General features: G+C 33.0%; 1 protein-coding gene across 3 annotated transcripts in view; it reads left to right on the top strand.

Annotated features, from left to right (window-relative positions):
- LOC128244897 (ligand-gated ion channel 4-like) overlaps positions 1-17250 on the top strand; it is a 109398-nt gene that overhangs the window by 20435 nt on the left and 71713 nt on the right. Inside the window, exon 1 of one of the 3 annotated variants that reach the window (XM_052963419.1) lies at positions 7709-7876. The exons of the other annotated variants lie outside the window; for them this stretch is intronic. The gene's annotated coding sequence lies outside the window, so the exon portion shown is untranslated. Of the gene's footprint in view, positions 1-7708; positions 7877-17250 lie in introns of those variants that run through there. 3 annotated transcript variants of the gene reach the window in all.

Genomic DNA, 17250 nt, shown 5'->3' with positions numbered 1-17250 from the left:
AAATATTTCGCTGCGCCTCAGTCAATATGGCTTCTGCTGCAACGCCATGTTGAGTTCAGTTGGCAATGGAAGTAGTGCTACTGTTTATAAAGTATGAATATGTGATTAAGTGCATGGATTGGTGTTCTCATCAATAACTGGTTGGACAAAGGTGGGATTTGCGATCTTTTAACCAATTATCACTCCAGTTCCATCACCTGCCGATATAATATTTTTTCATCGTTCGTTCTAAGCCAGTACCCCAATATTTAATGATATCAATAATTAAAATATTGTGGAATTCGGTTTTGCTGTCGCGTGACGTTTTATGTTTTGTTAAGTGTCGATTGAGCCTTGATTCTTTTGACAAGCTTAAGGTAAAAGTTTCGGATGTTGACTTTGTCACTCTAGTTTTCATTGTGGCATTACCATCTCATTCAGTCGATATTTACTGAACAGTGCTGTTGATTTACTGCTTCCGTTTTCAACTTTGACATACAATAACAAGAATCAATGGGACCGCTTTGCAAGAACATTGGATTTCTTCAGTACAAAACATATTCTAGAAAAGCACATTGGTTCATAGATAGAAAGACAGCTAACATTTAGTGGAAGAACGGGAATGGCCATCCGTAGCAACTGATATGTTACGATCGGTTGGAAATACATCCGTCTCAAACATTGAATTCCTTAACTTACAGAACATATTCACGAAAAGCATTATGTTAAATTATGAAAAGTAAATAAGAAATATTGGTCTACCTGGTGGTTAATAAACATATTTATATGTTTGCATTGAATATCTTTTTTTTTCATTTTTATTTTTGTTGCTCAGGGTTTATTTTCACATTACAATATAAAAAATATATGTCCATTAACTTTATGATTTTAAACAGTAGCAAATGCAACCATTACAAATATATAGATAAAATAGCATTGCCTTACCCTATTTCCCTTCAAACTTTATTATATTCAGTTTGAATTGAATTTGCTGTTGCCATTTTTAAGCTTTTTAAGCTTTGAAAATATAAACATTCACTGTCTACGGATGGGACACACACTGTCATCATTATTAAGTGCTCCATAGGTTCGATTGGGAGACAGATGCGCTGAGTATTTAACGGAAGTAAAATTTAGGCAAAATATCCAAAACAAACAGGAATGATACATCTATATTCCACGACGGCCAAGAGTTGGTGATTTTTGCTCAAACCCCCTTTCATGGTAACTGAAATATTTAAAGAAATCTTTACTTGAGCTCTTTTACCGCCCCGATAGCTCAGTGCAAAACGTTCGCTTCGGGTTCGGAAGGTCGGGGGTTGAAGCTCCGGTCGCGTTTAGCTAACCGAAAGACATTAAAATATTGAACCAATAGCTCCTTTGCCTACGCTTGGCATTTAAAGGGTAGTACTGGGATATTGGTGTACTCAGTACTGGTCCAGCCAAGGAAAACTGTACATTGTGTATCGATGCTTGCCACCGAGAACTTTAAGAACCAAGAGGTCTCTTCGCAAAGAGCTAGGGTTTTTGCACTCGGATCTCTTGTATCTCACTCTGTAGTATTCAAGTATTACAATGTCTGGATTTGACTGCGAATTGCTGTCACTTCTGTCTTATGTCACTTATGGCATTTAAACACAAGTTCAGTCGTGATGGCGCCACGGCGGGATCGAGCCATAATGCAGCCAATGGGTGCATGCAGACCTAGACAAACTCAAATAAATAAAACTAACCCAGCTTAGGCAAAAAACAGTTGCTGTGTTTCATTTCACGCAAACATCATTTAGCATGTCTAAGCATGATATATTTTCTTATTTGAAACATAACTGTGCTAACCGAATCAAGCGATATTGGTAAATAGACGCATCTTCCAGATAAAATAAAATAAATATAAAATAAGATTTATGCAATATTATTGCCCGGTTGACACGCTGATTGACCGCCGTAAGGATATTGAGTATTATTGAAAATATATACACGAGTTTAGGGTTGGCGTTATTTTGGGTAACGTTAAGAGCGTATTACTTTTAGTACTTGAACGATTGCAAATACTTCTATATCATATGAATGGCTATTGCTGATAGCTTTGTTGGTAATATGTAAAGAATCTAATTATATATAAAAACAAATATTTACTGAATGGCAAATATCTACATGAAATGGGCGTTAAAACTCGCAGTTAAAAGGTTATCTATTGGACGTGCGTTTTCCCTCAGACGTATAGCTCAATTATCAAACAAGGCCATCGTGTTTGCTCATACGCCTGAGACCAATACCGTTTGCCTTGCATTGAATGAGTTCATATGTTAGAACACGATTCTACGAAAATATCTTGGAATTTAATTTAAGAAATATTCAATTGCTTCTGTTTGCCTTTATTGTTAACGTCACATTATTAAGTAAGTAAGTTTAGTAGTGTTGTAGGCTCAATTAAATTGATTGAACTAGAATTTATCCGACATATACTGCTTGTTTGACTTTTTTTCACAAAACAACGATATCATGCTTTAGTCCATGTTTGACTTTAATGGACGTGCAAACACTTAAATAACCCGATACTGGGTATAATGGGGATGGTATTTCATTTTGGCCTTACCCGAAATGTTCAACAAGCAAAACATGCATAATCTGAAGACATCTGCTTTACTGGAAACAAAACGAAACAAATTAATTATTTTCCTTATAGCATGACTGAGATTAGCTCACTCATTTTGTTTTGGTAAATCTTGTACAATTGTCTTTATAATAATCATTCGTATCTATGTTTTAGTAAAATCAAGATGAAGATTGCAATTTTGCCAAATAAATTACTTAAGCTGAGATATTGCGGCTAGTTTCTGTTCTTATCATGCATCTTAGGTAGAATTTGTACTTAGTGGAAACGAAATGAAGTTGTTTTCATCAAACATATCCAGAATAATGATCTTAAGTATAAAATGAATACACATATATTTGAAATTTGAAATCAACCAATTGTACCGGTTTAGCAGTTGCTGTCGAAAAACGATAATTTATTTGATTCATCACTGATTTACTTTTATATGATAACGTTCAAAACTTTTATCAACTTTAAACGAACCTTTTTATTGAAAATATTATTAGTCAATACTCTAAGTATAGGTTAGGGCTTATTAAGTAGTTTTTTCGTAAATAAGGAACCTAAAGAAGTGTTAGCCCCTCCAAAACTGCAACAGCTTTAGTATTAAGCCGTGCGCCTGTCAAAAAGTATTGTCAATCAATTCAGTATAATGTGACGGCATTTAAATCAGCGTTGACACTGAAATTGCACCTTTGCAGTGCAGTTATAGTAATTTACTTAATCATGAAGAGTCGTATTCAGAAATAAGTAACGATTCTTCAGAATAAGAAACGAACCATTTTAAAATCTAGCGCCCCTGATTGGCTGACATGTAAGGCAAACATTAAATTGGAATCACATAAATACGGTATCCATAAAAATGCTGTCGTCTCTTGGCATTCGATGGATAGAAATAACGGGACTTTCTTTTCAGCAGCCTTGATGATATCATTTTCAAATTGTTCCTAGCTATCATAAATAATGATAATTCGACAGACAGATCATTCATTATCAACGCGGAGAGTTCGAATTATCGCATGATAAGTCAACCACAATTAATACGCCTGTAAATCACTGGGAACAAATTAATAACTGCCTTTCTTTGAAATATATGACTCGCGAATACCTTTTTGAATCTTAGACGTGTTTTTTATTCCATTTAGGTCACTTAAATTATGTATTGATAAGTACATTTGACATCATATTTTTTCTTTTAAAGTTATATTGGATATGTAAATGTCCTGATATATGAGTTTAAATGGAAGGGCACATGGAACTCAAGGTCAGAGGTATATTATGGTGCTAAACATAAACTGTACTTCTAGAGGGCGTTTCGATTTTCTTAGCCTTAAGTCATTTTAACATTGAACGGAAGATTTTATTAATGCATCTCAAAGATATACCTAAAATGATACTGCGAATAACAGTACTTTTTTATAACAGTTGATAAGTCCAGTCAGATTACAACCTCTAAAATAATATTTGATGATTTAAAACAAAAATAATTCGTGATATCTGTCTTGTAGAAGTATCTAAAACTTGATGCTCTGTTTACATAACCTGCAGTGTATGCATGTATATATGGAAATATATTACTCAATGGAATTTAGGTAAATGATCACCGTTGCATCACGACAACTATTAACGTGTGTAGGGGAACGTTTTGTTTGTCCTTATCTCGTTGAGGTGTTGTTAATAAGCAAAGCTGTCAAGCCTCTAATCATGATTTGGGCTCTGTGTTGAGAAAATAACAAGATGTGTTTTACATTTTAAAGGTGCACTCTTACTCCCAATTAACATTTACCACAATTAATGCAATTGTTTTAATAAACTGAAAAGGATGAATAAATGTCGAAAACAATGGATCTTATGAATGATACCGAGTTTCATTTGAAAGAAATGTGCAGAAAACACTGTATTTCTACTTTATGCAACGATAGAAGATCACAGTAAATCTTTTAGCACTCACCAATCATTTAATATTTTTGTGTTCTCAGCTATTAAACATACGGTTACAATCGTGTTATCAGTAATTAATATTTCATTTATTCCATAAATACATTATTTAGTAAGAAGTTAAAAGTTTAACGCTAACAATTTATGTTTGTTATACATGTGTATGCATTGATTCTGAATAAGAGTGTCACTTTAAACCGTGCCAGCCGATATCTACACAAAACGTAAACATCATGTCCTTAAAATTCGTCTTGATAGTTTTATCAATTGCACCAGTACCTCAACATACATCGACTTCCTGTACTAACAAACTGTTTACTGACGCCAAGTTTCGAAAGTTAAGAAGGGGTGGACACTGATATCGAGGGTTTAACCTCTTTCCATATACCTTTTCAATATGGACAGGTAAAAACAATGGTGTTTATACTAGTAAGGTTTAAAAAAAAATCGTGTAATCATGTGACGACATGATCTCAACGACAGGCAAACTAGCTTTGTGTACCATTGGTATCAATTGTATCACAATAGCAAGATATTTCCGAATTAAACAAGAACACGTAGAAGGTGCTTGCAAAAGATTTAAGAACCGGTTCATATTTACGATAGTACGTAGGACATGGAATATGCTGCTTCTAACAGTTATGAGTATGTATAAGGGGTCTAGATATAGCATAAAACAAATGTGTTAGCGGTAGAGAAAAATAATGTGAGTTGATTATTCATTAAGTGATCGTTCAAATCGAACTGTATAATACTAATTTGTCAAGTGTAGTTGTTACCAAGGCGTTTATTTCCTGCAAATTGTCCTTGCATTAGAAATTGCACGCCTTCTCTATTAACTTTTAATTATCTTGCTGGTTTCTTCAACAATGCAGAACAAGTTTTGGTTGAAGCCGAAACAGATTAATCAAGATAGCCGTAATTGATTCTCCATCAAATAAGGCAATCTTGCCAACAACAATTCAAATATATGGGGCAATATATTCTGAAGAAATTATCTTTCGAAAGGACAAAATGGCCTTCCTTATTAGATGTCGCTGTACAATTGAGAGTGTCCATTGGCAACAACGTGTTAAACTATATTTCATTTTCAAGAATCACTTTGCTACTTGCAAACATCTCAAAATAGTAGGATAAGAATATTTCACTGGGGACTTGTTACGTCGAACTACAATCAACATCAGCTCGTTGAAATATACATAATTATATAACTTAATGAATAAAACAGCATACGTATTAAGTTAAATTTATTTTAAATGTGCGACAATGCCTTATTCGATAATCATTTTTTAATAAATTTCAGTTAGGGCAAATTATATCTTTAAATACTAAATGTATGCAACAGGAATAACATGCCTCAACATGTTGACCTCTTTGTCCAATGTATATGATAATAACAAACATGTGGATGTGCATTAAATGTTGTTGCCTTAATTCTTTCGCATAAAAATGTGTACAGTAAAGTTGTATTGATTATTAGGTTTCAGTGTATCATTGAATTAATTAGGTTCATTATATATCATTTATTTTTCTTATTGATCAATGTATGAATAAAGGTGAGAATGGGATCACGTAAGCTCGCTATGTGTCGGTTAAGTTTGTATAGTTGTGCCTTCAAACAAGTTCAATGTCAATGTTGTGGATGCGGGACTCGTCATTGTAGTTCCATTGTAGTATTTTCATCACGTTGAGTCGATATTAAACTGAATAGTACTGTTCATTTACTGCTGCATTCTTTACCATTGACGGACAATTTATTTAACCAACGGGACTTCTTTTCAACGGCATTTGTTTCTTTCTGTATTCAACTATTTTCGTATAGCACAATAGTTCATAGATAACAGCTATCTTTCGACAAGACAGCTAATAACGAGGGGAGGAACGTGAACCTCGTCAGTAACATCGCTTTCCGAAATGTATCTTGTGCTCTGGTTGGATTTTATTTTCGAAATTGCATAAATATGTAACTTCTACATACATATTTATATCAATGTTTTAGAACATGCTGTCGTGGTTATTAATGGCATGTGTTGTCCTTGTCCCAAGAGAAAACGACTTCTGAATATGAACCAGATGTTATAATTGAAGTTTATTATATGCATTCGCAAACAATTGTTTATTTTCGACATTGTCGGACTTTCTTTTGGAATATTATATAAACAATAGTTTTATATACATTCATTTGACATCAGTACTTTGTTAAGTGAGTTACTGACCCTTGTGTTCGAAACGCATCTCGTCTCGGTTTTGTTCATTTAATGATAAGGTGTAATTTCACACTGGTTCTCTAAAACATACATTTATTAGCATTTCACACGCTTTTGACATAAGTATTTTGCAATCAGTGTCTGACTGTTGTTAGTAAACCAGAAATCAAATATTGACCGCAAAACTCGATAGAAATCTCAGAAAAGATGGATGCTTAAATCGAGAGCATCATCTAATTCTATAGATCTATCCCTATTTTGACAGGATAAAATGAATATAAGCAATGATGCTTACATGAACTAGATTTAGTTAACAATCGCGTAATTCTCTTGTGACGTCCTTTTCTATTTCTAGTTTATTAAATGCGTTAAGGTGCCCCTTCTATTTTCCAATATCATCAGAGTCTTTTACAGAGATAATTTTTAGATAAAATATCCTACTCAAGCCGGCTCAAAATGTTTGCGACAAGATAGAAAAACCTAACGTTCTAGATTATGCTACAAAAACGTATCGCAGTGTTACTGCCATAATATATTGAATAGGTCATTGAACTAGTATAAAAATATGCAGCAATGGAGTGACATTGTGCGACGTCAAGAGAGCATTATTTTCAGTGCCGGAACGAGCGCAGATGTTCAACATTAACTCAAAACGTTTAATATTGTTTAATATAATCATTTTGTTATGCGAGTGGGAATGAAGTAATAAAAACAATAAACTGAACGATATAGTACGTGGAGTTGTACTCCGTGTATCTTTTAAATGGCAAATATGAGTAATTCACAATAAATACTTTATATTTCTTCAAATAGATAACATGATTATTTAATATTGCTTCTTTACACACGATATTGGCGTTTAGACACGCAATAAAACACTTTGTATGCAAACTATTGGACGTGCTTACTCCCTCAGATGCAAAACCAATACAGCTGAACTTCAACCAAGGCAAATATTAATGCCTGTATATCCCTCGGATCACAGTCTTGTCGCCGATAAAGTTTGCCTAGCACCGAACTAGTTCAAACTTTTGAAATTAGTTTGTTATTTTCATTAACATGTTTTCCTGATGCTAGAGGAATGTTGTATGTGTGCGTGAACTGACAATATTATCTTGGATTTTACTTCGCTATGTCGTTGATGTCACTTCAGTAAGTAAGTATTGTACTGTTTTTATAATTGATCTTACATGGATGGCTTGTGAATTTATATATTATCACTTTTGGAACATGCATAAAATGCTTTATGTAAATTCAATATTTTAAGATAAGAAAATATTGCATGGAACCATTTCATTGTTTTAATTTTTGAATTTATGGATCTAAACTTTGAACAAGGAACTACAAAGTCCCTTCTAACACAGCCATTCAATTAATATTTCTTATTTTATTGTAGATATGGAATCAAGCATGTACGAATTAGATTTGAGAAAATAAAATTGTATGCATATGCGTGTATATGGCGTTATATTTATTTTTTTATTTTCTCTGGAGAAATAATTGAAATTCGTTTTGCATGAAACGATCGTCGTTATGATTTCACTAACTTATTCATTGCTGCAATGTTGGCGTCATTTAATCAATGGTAAACGACGTTTCGAATATCTGCCGTTCCTTTTCGCAGACGAATATTGCCGATAATAGATGGGTAAGCCTGATTATCCCTAATTGTGTTTACATTTGATATTGAAACGATTAAAAACAAACAGGCAAAAGAACAAATTTAAGAATTTATTCATAGTTTACTATTCTTTCATTCAAAATGAACGCTCGAGTGCGATTTGGCTAGGATCCCAGAGGACTTCCAAACTCACACCTGAACATTTATATTTAGAGTAACGACATGAAAAAAAAACGTAGTTTAATGCAGGACAACGTATTTTAACAGTATGCAAGTCTTAACAAGTAATATGAGACATTTGTCTTGTATAAGTGTATATTCGGTATAAACACCGAGTTTAACAATATGCAGCAAATGCGATAGTTGTAAGTTCTTTCTCAAAGAACCCTATAAAAGCCATCTGCCATTAGGTTTAGGTTTAACCATGTCGATGTGTTCATGTATCATCAGTGCCGGATCAGCCAACAAGAAAGGACTACTTTCGATAAAATAATTGAGAACTGATCAAGACATCCGTTATTCTAACTGCATGGCATTAAGTATGAATAAACAATGCTCAGTCTATGAGGGTTTGTTACCGTTTATATTCTTTCGTAATAAGAGCAGATTGTATTTATTGAGCAGACACAAGTACCTTTCGCCAGGTTTACTGATAAAAACAAATATAAACACAAGGACATAATTTCCGAATAAAATAATGTATTTTACTGGTTTGTATTACACAGAAAGCAAAAGGGTACTGACGTATGTTTGTCAAATTAAAACAAAATGAAGACAAACATCGTTAAAAAAGATCAAAACTAAATGAAAGGTAGAAAATTAAAGAATGTCTATGATAGTCGGTGGATATCTTTTATTGTACTTAATCTTGTTACTGGCGGATAGAATGTATTCAAGCAACTTGAAGTTTTACAACCTCAGGAAGTATAACCCAGTAAGATTTATTAAATATCATCATACCCCCTATTTTTATTTTTACTTATGGAACTTGAATATAACTGCATGGATTGTGTGTCTAACTTTCTAAACAAAGAGAGAAAGACGCGCTATTCCTTGGTTGACTTTACTGGAGGTATATATACTCTCTTTTTTATAATGTTTAATTTCTGATTAACCATTTTAATAACGCTTTCAGCTTCGTTTTGAAAATATAATTTGTTACATTCTATTGTGTGTTTTTAATATGGCAATATGCGCGTTTCCGGCGTATTTCGGTAGAGGTTTCAAATTAGTAAATGACGTTAAACTATGTTTCGAAGCAATAATGTTTAGCTCGTAAAGACATGGAAGACATGCAAAAATTTGCAATATCGCATGGTCAAAGTGCGTGAAACAATACAAAAAACCTGAACAGTTTCGGTGAAAATATTGTGTTTTCTCTAATTCCGGAACTCTTCTGTAAGAATTATTATTGTTATCACATAACGTCAATATCGATAAAATTGCTTCATTCTCCGCTTTTGACATACGGTGGTGGGACACAATTTTACTTTTTTCAACAGCCTTGATACCATTCTTTTCCAATTTGCAATAGTATAATCTTTCGCCAGATTGTTCATAATCAACAGAAGGAGTTCTAATTATCACATAATCAAATAACTAGTATGATAACGCCTTTAATCCAATTGAAACGAATATAAAACTGCAAACAAATATTAGGCTCAAGCATTTTTTGAGATAGTGTCACAAATACAGAATGTATTATCGTTAACAAATGTTTGATGGATCTGGATGTTATTTGTTCATCCAATATGACCAGTCAAATCACTTACTGCTATGCAAAATTACCAGGCTGATCATGGAAGTGGCGCTCAATTAGAAGTGAATAATCTCCTCCTTTGAAAGACATATTCACGAGTGGAAGACCGATCAGTCCAATTTCCGTATGCAATGTCATTAACATTTAATGAATCAATTTGCATTAACTGTTAAAGGCGGAAAAAGCATGAAACACATATATACAAACATGTTTTAAAGGCTCAATGGAAATTGAAGAGATAAGAAAACAAGTATCAAATTTAGGGATTCAGTCCAAGAGATTGTGTGTTGTGTTTTTTCATATTAATCAGTTGGCAAATCGTCTTAATGTGAATAATATCAAGCTCTTTTTATTCAAACGTTTTATCACACCTGTAGATTGTCTTGATATATGAATGTATACTTTTCAAGGAAATCAAGGTGAAAATATGGCAACATGAAAAGCACGGCACAGCATGACGAGGGCAGAGAAATTGACTGATAAGAGTGAATTTGTGCACGTAAACTGGTTTAAACCCCCACTAAATTTACATTTTGATTACCTTTCCAAGGTAGTACCTAACAATCCTTGATAAACATACCTAGTTTATGTACATAGTATATATGCACTGTGCTGTTTGTGGAGTTTTGTGCTGTTGTTACAAAATTCTTGTTTGTGATTTTTTAGTTTTTGTGTTCTATGTCTTTATTGTTTTTCTCTGTGCCGTTAAACGGGGTTTATGTTTAAACTTTTGGCAACTGAGCTTGTTCCTGTACTTTTTCACATAAGTATTGATGCAGAATGGTAGTTTTAATAGACACGTTAACTTATGTTAACTTACATACAATTCATAATTATTATTCGAAGAAAAACATCTAACAATATATTGAATGAACTTACTCTGTGAATATGTTTTAGCATTGAAATAGTTTTAGTCCGATTCATGAACTGAAACCAGGTGATTGAACATTTTAGACATAATCCTAGACACTCCATCTGATGGAAGTATCTGAAAGGTGTTTACTTTCCAATGTAACCTGTAGAGTGTTTGTATTTGTGAAAATATAACACTCATAGGAATTTAGGAAAACTATCACCATGGCATCGTTTCACCTTTAAACTGAAATACTATTGCAATTTCGTGGTGATTAGTTGTAGATATGTTAATACGATTCCGAAAGAAGGGTCAGTCGGGAGGGTGAAAACACAAGAGAAATTGATGATAGGGATGGCATAATTATCTTAACATGTCCTTTTTTCATTTGCATACCATTACTGTACGATAGTAAAATGTTAATAAGAAATGAAAACATTTTTTTATACAACGCTAACATGACGATCATTTCCATGTTTCTCCTATGTTGCTTACTTTAAACATAATACAACATTCTCACATCATCCTGTCGAAAATATTTTACACTTGAAGCATTAACGACGTTTAACTTTTGCGACATAAAACATGGAAGTACAGGTGTTATATTTGTAAGCAATCATTTAGTATACATTTCAGAATTACCATGAAAACAAGCGTTTCAGCACTTGTTATTGATTTCGGTCCTCATAGAGTAAAGATTCAACTCTGAAAAATGCGTTCAAAGCAGTAAATTTTGAGACACTAAAAAAGGAAGTTTATCAGAAAATATTAAACAAGCAAAAACAAGTTGAAAATAGAACAAGTGACATTATTTTGACTGTTGAATGTGAAAATTAGCAAAGCTATTTGTTTGCGCCTTATGTTGTGATTAATTCAGTGTTGACTAGGTATGTTAAGCGCTACAGTTTGATTAATAGACATGCATGCAGTGCTGACTGTTTCAACCATCTGAGGGATGGTATCCATGAACGTTTGAAAACATTCCATCAGAAATCCATCAGTTATGGTCAGCAATGGGATTTGGAGACATCATACTGGATTTGCAATTGTACGCAGGTGCTGTATTTGGAACCCTTAGTTTTGAAGAAAGTGTGTTCTGGTTTCTTAATACAAAGTGGGATATATAGGATCTGATACGAGTTGTCATTTAATACAAAATGTTATTAAACGAGTTCATGAAATTTGTTAGTAAGCGAGCCTCTGGCGAGCCTACTAACAACTTTCATGGAAGAGTTTAATACAAGTCTTGTATAAAATGACAACTCGTGTCAGATCTTTTTTTATCACATGCTTAAAACGGTGTTTTTATTACCAATTTAGTTCCAATATCTGAACCCATTGTTTGACAGCCAAAGTACTCAGAGTGTAATGTCAACGATGCGCCATATAAATTCCAAATAAAAATGACACAAATAGCTATCAGTTATCAAGTTTTATTTCTGATAAAGCGCTTAACAAGTCACAAATATAACAATGTGTAGTAAAATGTTCAACAACATGAATAACGAACAATTTTAACCAAAAAACCCCAATAAGTACACAAATTGATGACGTCACACTGAGAGCATCTACGAGGTTTATGTGACCTACATTGGTCTGTCAAGTTTTACTGTGTGCATGGTTTTAAAAGTTATTCGCTGTCGCTTTCTACGATGATTTTGCAGCGTTTTCATGGAGTGTACATGGAGTTTCACAACATGCAGATGATTACGGCGAAGCCTTACTCTGTACTGCACGGATGTTGATGTTGAAAAAGTTCCACCAAGAATGTTTCCAGAGAACATGATGTTCTAGCCGTCTTGGTATACATGTATAATACGGAGAATCCTGTGCTGCGGAATTCTTATTTGTGTTTTTGGTAACCGACAGCTGATTAAAATGGCAAACAAATGGAATTGATTGTATATTGACTGTGTTTGTCAAGATGGAGATGTTTGAAATGTTCTCGTGTTGTTTGTCACTAATGTGGCTGTATTTGTTGACTGACTGGATATTTCCGTGACTAGTGATCGGCATTATCTGGTTGGCGGAACATTGTTATCAGACAGTTTTTGAACAAGATGCTTTCTAACAATATGATTCGTTAGACATTTGCCTCCCGAAGTCCTACAGCTGTTGGACCCATTATTGGGGTAAGTACTTGTTGGCGTTTAAACCATTTTGTTTACAAACAATGCGGAGGGATATCTAGGTCGCGTGTGATTAGTCTAGCCAATAGAAATGTCTGATATGTTATCTTACACATGTGTAAGATAAAAATATTCGTAATGGGTATATTACACGGAAAACAAGGGTAAGCATGTGATAAACATAAATTATACTTTCAATTGTTGTTTCCAAGTTTGAACGAACAAGAAACGTTTTGTTTTTAACCATGTGGTGTGGTCTTCTATAAGTAAATTAGTCATTAAAGGCTTTAGTACTGATTGGGGCTTAATTGTTTTAAAAACAAATCAAGGAGCTATGTTGAGTATACCACATACGTTGATTATTGTGCCTGCTGTCGATTACTTATGTCGTGAAAAATATCTCTAGATGTATTTAGAAAAAAATAAAATGTTGTTGCTTTGCTTCCTCATGTCCCCTTAATATTTCATTGATCAGACAAATATATTGTTAAACGATTATGATTTTAATGTGAGAAGATGCAATCCAATACAATTACTAACGGAATATAATATTTCCAACAATTAAATGACAAGCGAAAAAGTTTATTCATTTGAATAACAATTTATTATAGAACTGTCTTATTCAATACATTTTTAAATATTCATATCATATCATCTATAACTTTTCATGTCATTTAAGGAGAAAGGTGTTAATACAAGTATATACTTATGTTGTTTGATTTGGTAAGAACGTGCAACATTATATAATATAGGGGTAAAAAGTAACTGCATATGTGACAACGTTTGATCATTTCGATAAATACATGGTGCTCACTCCCAACATTTCAAAATGTAATTGCAAATCTGAATCAGATCTTTACTATCATACTACTTAACAACAAATGATGGTTTCCAGATTAAATATCTTTAAAGGTTCGTATTTTAAAATCATTCAGAATCAAATGAATTTGCCATCGCAGTTTCTCGATTCCCCTAGAATATCTAAAGAAAACCAATTACTTTGAAAGATAATACTTTCGTTATCGAAAACACATATTTGAACACATAGTTTAATTCAACAGGAAGCATTTACTGTTTAAAATTATGACTTTTTATGATTGTATACGCATTTATTCTTATCATTTTCGTTCACCACAGTGATGATGCTATGCTTACCACAATCTATCGTTATCAAACCTCTGATAAATGAGAATGATTCTTATTAACATAAACAATGTCTACCCACTTAACCACTTAATTGTATGTTTGCAAACAATTGCAACAAAGACATTTATTAAATACTTAATTGCCAATTATCTTTCAAAACATACCCTTAGCATCGTGTTTTATTTTCAACCCTTAATTTTTTTGCATTTTAAACAACAGTAATGGATTCCGTATTTCAAAGACTATGTACGTATCATTATAGAAAGAAAAACATCTGCGTACTTGACGCCAATACCACCCATATACTTGTCTCAAATCTCTTGGACCATCACATTTGCTTCAATACCGCGTTCCGTGCACTGAACGAGTTCACACGCTGGAGACATTCGTAATTTTCATCACAATTACACCTTGTTCTTATAGGAATGTGTTATTTTTGAACATCTTCTTGGAATTTTATTTACTAGCAACGATTAAATATCAGTGGATATCAATGTTGTTGAAGACAAATAATTAAGTAAGTAATCACTTTACGTTGTGTTAAATCTGACCTGAATCGCTTGTATATTATGTTATATACAAGACCCAAAAAGTTCAAAGATTCTCCTTCAAATATTTCTTACTTCATGTAGTCAGAACACAATGTGCTGTATCAATTTACTTATGGATCGTCCGTCGTGCACATAAAATGCGTGTGTGTACTTCAACAAGGCAACTCTAAAGGAAATTATACCATGGAACAACTTTTTTCTGTGAAAAACAGCTAATTTTGACTTCAATGCTTTCGAAGGATACAGACAATGATACTATTAGGATATAAATATTGTGTAATTTGGAAATAAAATGTTAACATCGTCCTTAAAAACATAACCAAATATTTAATATGTACTGCGAAGTAATGAATATTTTTATACTTACTGGATGATTTTTGTATCTCTACTTCAGATCATACTGTTTCTTTACGGCCGTTTGGCATATCTGTGTTGATTCTGATTCTTGTATAATTACTAATTCGTTTCACGAATAAAGATAAAATAAATTGATAACAATATTATATTGATTTTTTTAGCACCGTAGAAATATTAAAATCAAAATATATTCAATAAATTATCACTTGCTTTGATAAGCAATCCGGATGGAATACTGACAACCTAGATAACAGGGCTTGTGTTTTACGTTTCTGATTAACAATAACGTTCAAAGATTCCCTAAATGATCTTTATTAAACATTATTTGCTTGATGTTTGTATAACTAATGTACAAATAAGAGTGTTCCGGGGTCGAGTCGTCCGGGATTTATCCATTAAGACATGTTGATGTATTGTTTCTTATAAAATTTTAACTCTTTTAAGAAGATTCCACTCTTTAATGTACAACTGTCATAGTTCTTAAAAGGCTTTAAGAGCATTTTTATTAAATGAATCCAAACAAATGTAGCTATCTGAAAACATAATTTACTAAAAAATAAATGAAAGATGAACTTTTGAATATAAGAAAAATTTCGGAAGACGGAATGAGAGGTTGAAATTTAAAAATAAATCTTATTCCTTACTGTTATGCATATATACTAGACATTTAGCTGCTACAGTTTTGTAAAAAACATATGAAACTAATGCCTTAACTCATATCTGATGCTCAAATAATAAACATCGTAACACATTGAATATCTAAGCACAATTGATGAACGATTTTGTAAGTTTAATTGTCATTAGATGGTACATACCACTAATAAACATTTGAAGTCAAAGAATAAGAAACTCGACTAAAAACTTTTATGGACTATGATGGTCTTTGTCCTTGGCTTTATCGCGTACACTGACCGTTCTACCGTTTTAATCTGTTAAACTATTTCAATGCGAGTGTGGTCAGTTTGTGATGTTTGAATTTAAGTACGTGATGATAACACGTTTGTGTCTCTAGTTCATTGACGTTTCGGCCCCTGCCTTGTGCCTCTTAGCAGGGCTTATTTAGAATTTTCGACGGCTTGGATTGTTCCCGTACTTAACACTGTATACGTATAATAAACGTTAATAAAAAAATATACGTAGTTTAAAATCGTAATTGATCATCGGAACTGATCGAAATCATAAGTTCATGAAACTGTTAAAATTTAAGTCGAAGAATATAATGAAAAACTGCATGTAATGGTTAATATACGTATACAATGAAAGGACACAAAAGCAAACTATAATGATGAATATTTGTATTTTTCAATCACAAAGCTTCAGGTTTTAGGCCCAAATATTTATTGTTATTGATTTATATCAATTATCATGTTCTTCTCTTATATTTTTAATTGAGGAAAATACAACTATACAGCGATTGTTATGCAATCGATAATCGGCGACTACAATTGTAAACTATCTGTTATTATTCGATCATCCCTTCATCGCTGTTACGTGATGCGAGTCTATTCGAGTGATTCCGTACTTGCTGCCCTAAACAGATGAAGTTCTGACGGATTATTTCCAGACTTTTTCTGACACTGTCCCTTGAGATGGCTGCCAATTCCGGCAAACCATGCATACGCTATTTATGAAACTCAAGAAGTAAAATGTCTGATTGATAACCAGGACAGACTCCAATGGTAAGTCAATCATGAATTAATCAGTACACGATATTGTGAGAAGCAGATAATGTATTAAAGGGGAAATTTTTAAAGAATGAAAATGTGTTTTGTCTTTTGATTACACTGTAGTTTAAAAAGAAAGATAGTTCTCATTTAGCAACTTTTGTTAAAGTGATATGTTACGATTGCAATACACTTAGTGTCTGGTCGAACTCTATCCGTAAAATATAAATTCACTGTTGCTGAGTATTATTGTTTCCTTCCGCTATGATAAATTAATTTAAAGGGGCCATGATGCGGAAAGTCCCGGATTCAATTCCCAGCCGTGTCATGCCAAAAGACGTATAAGATGGTAGTAATGATCTTTTGGGCAAGTGTGTTGTTGTACATGAGGGGTAGTTTAAATTTCGAGAAATTCTTTATTTCTTTGTAAACGATAAAGATCAAAATACT

The sequence above is a fragment of the Mya arenaria genome, chromosome 1 (assembly GCF_026914265.1).
Source record: "Mya arenaria isolate MELC-2E11 chromosome 1, ASM2691426v1".
Lineage (NCBI taxonomy): Eukaryota > Metazoa > Mollusca > Bivalvia > Myida > Myidae > Mya > Mya arenaria.
This window is presented reverse-complemented; position numbering and strand designations above follow the sequence as displayed.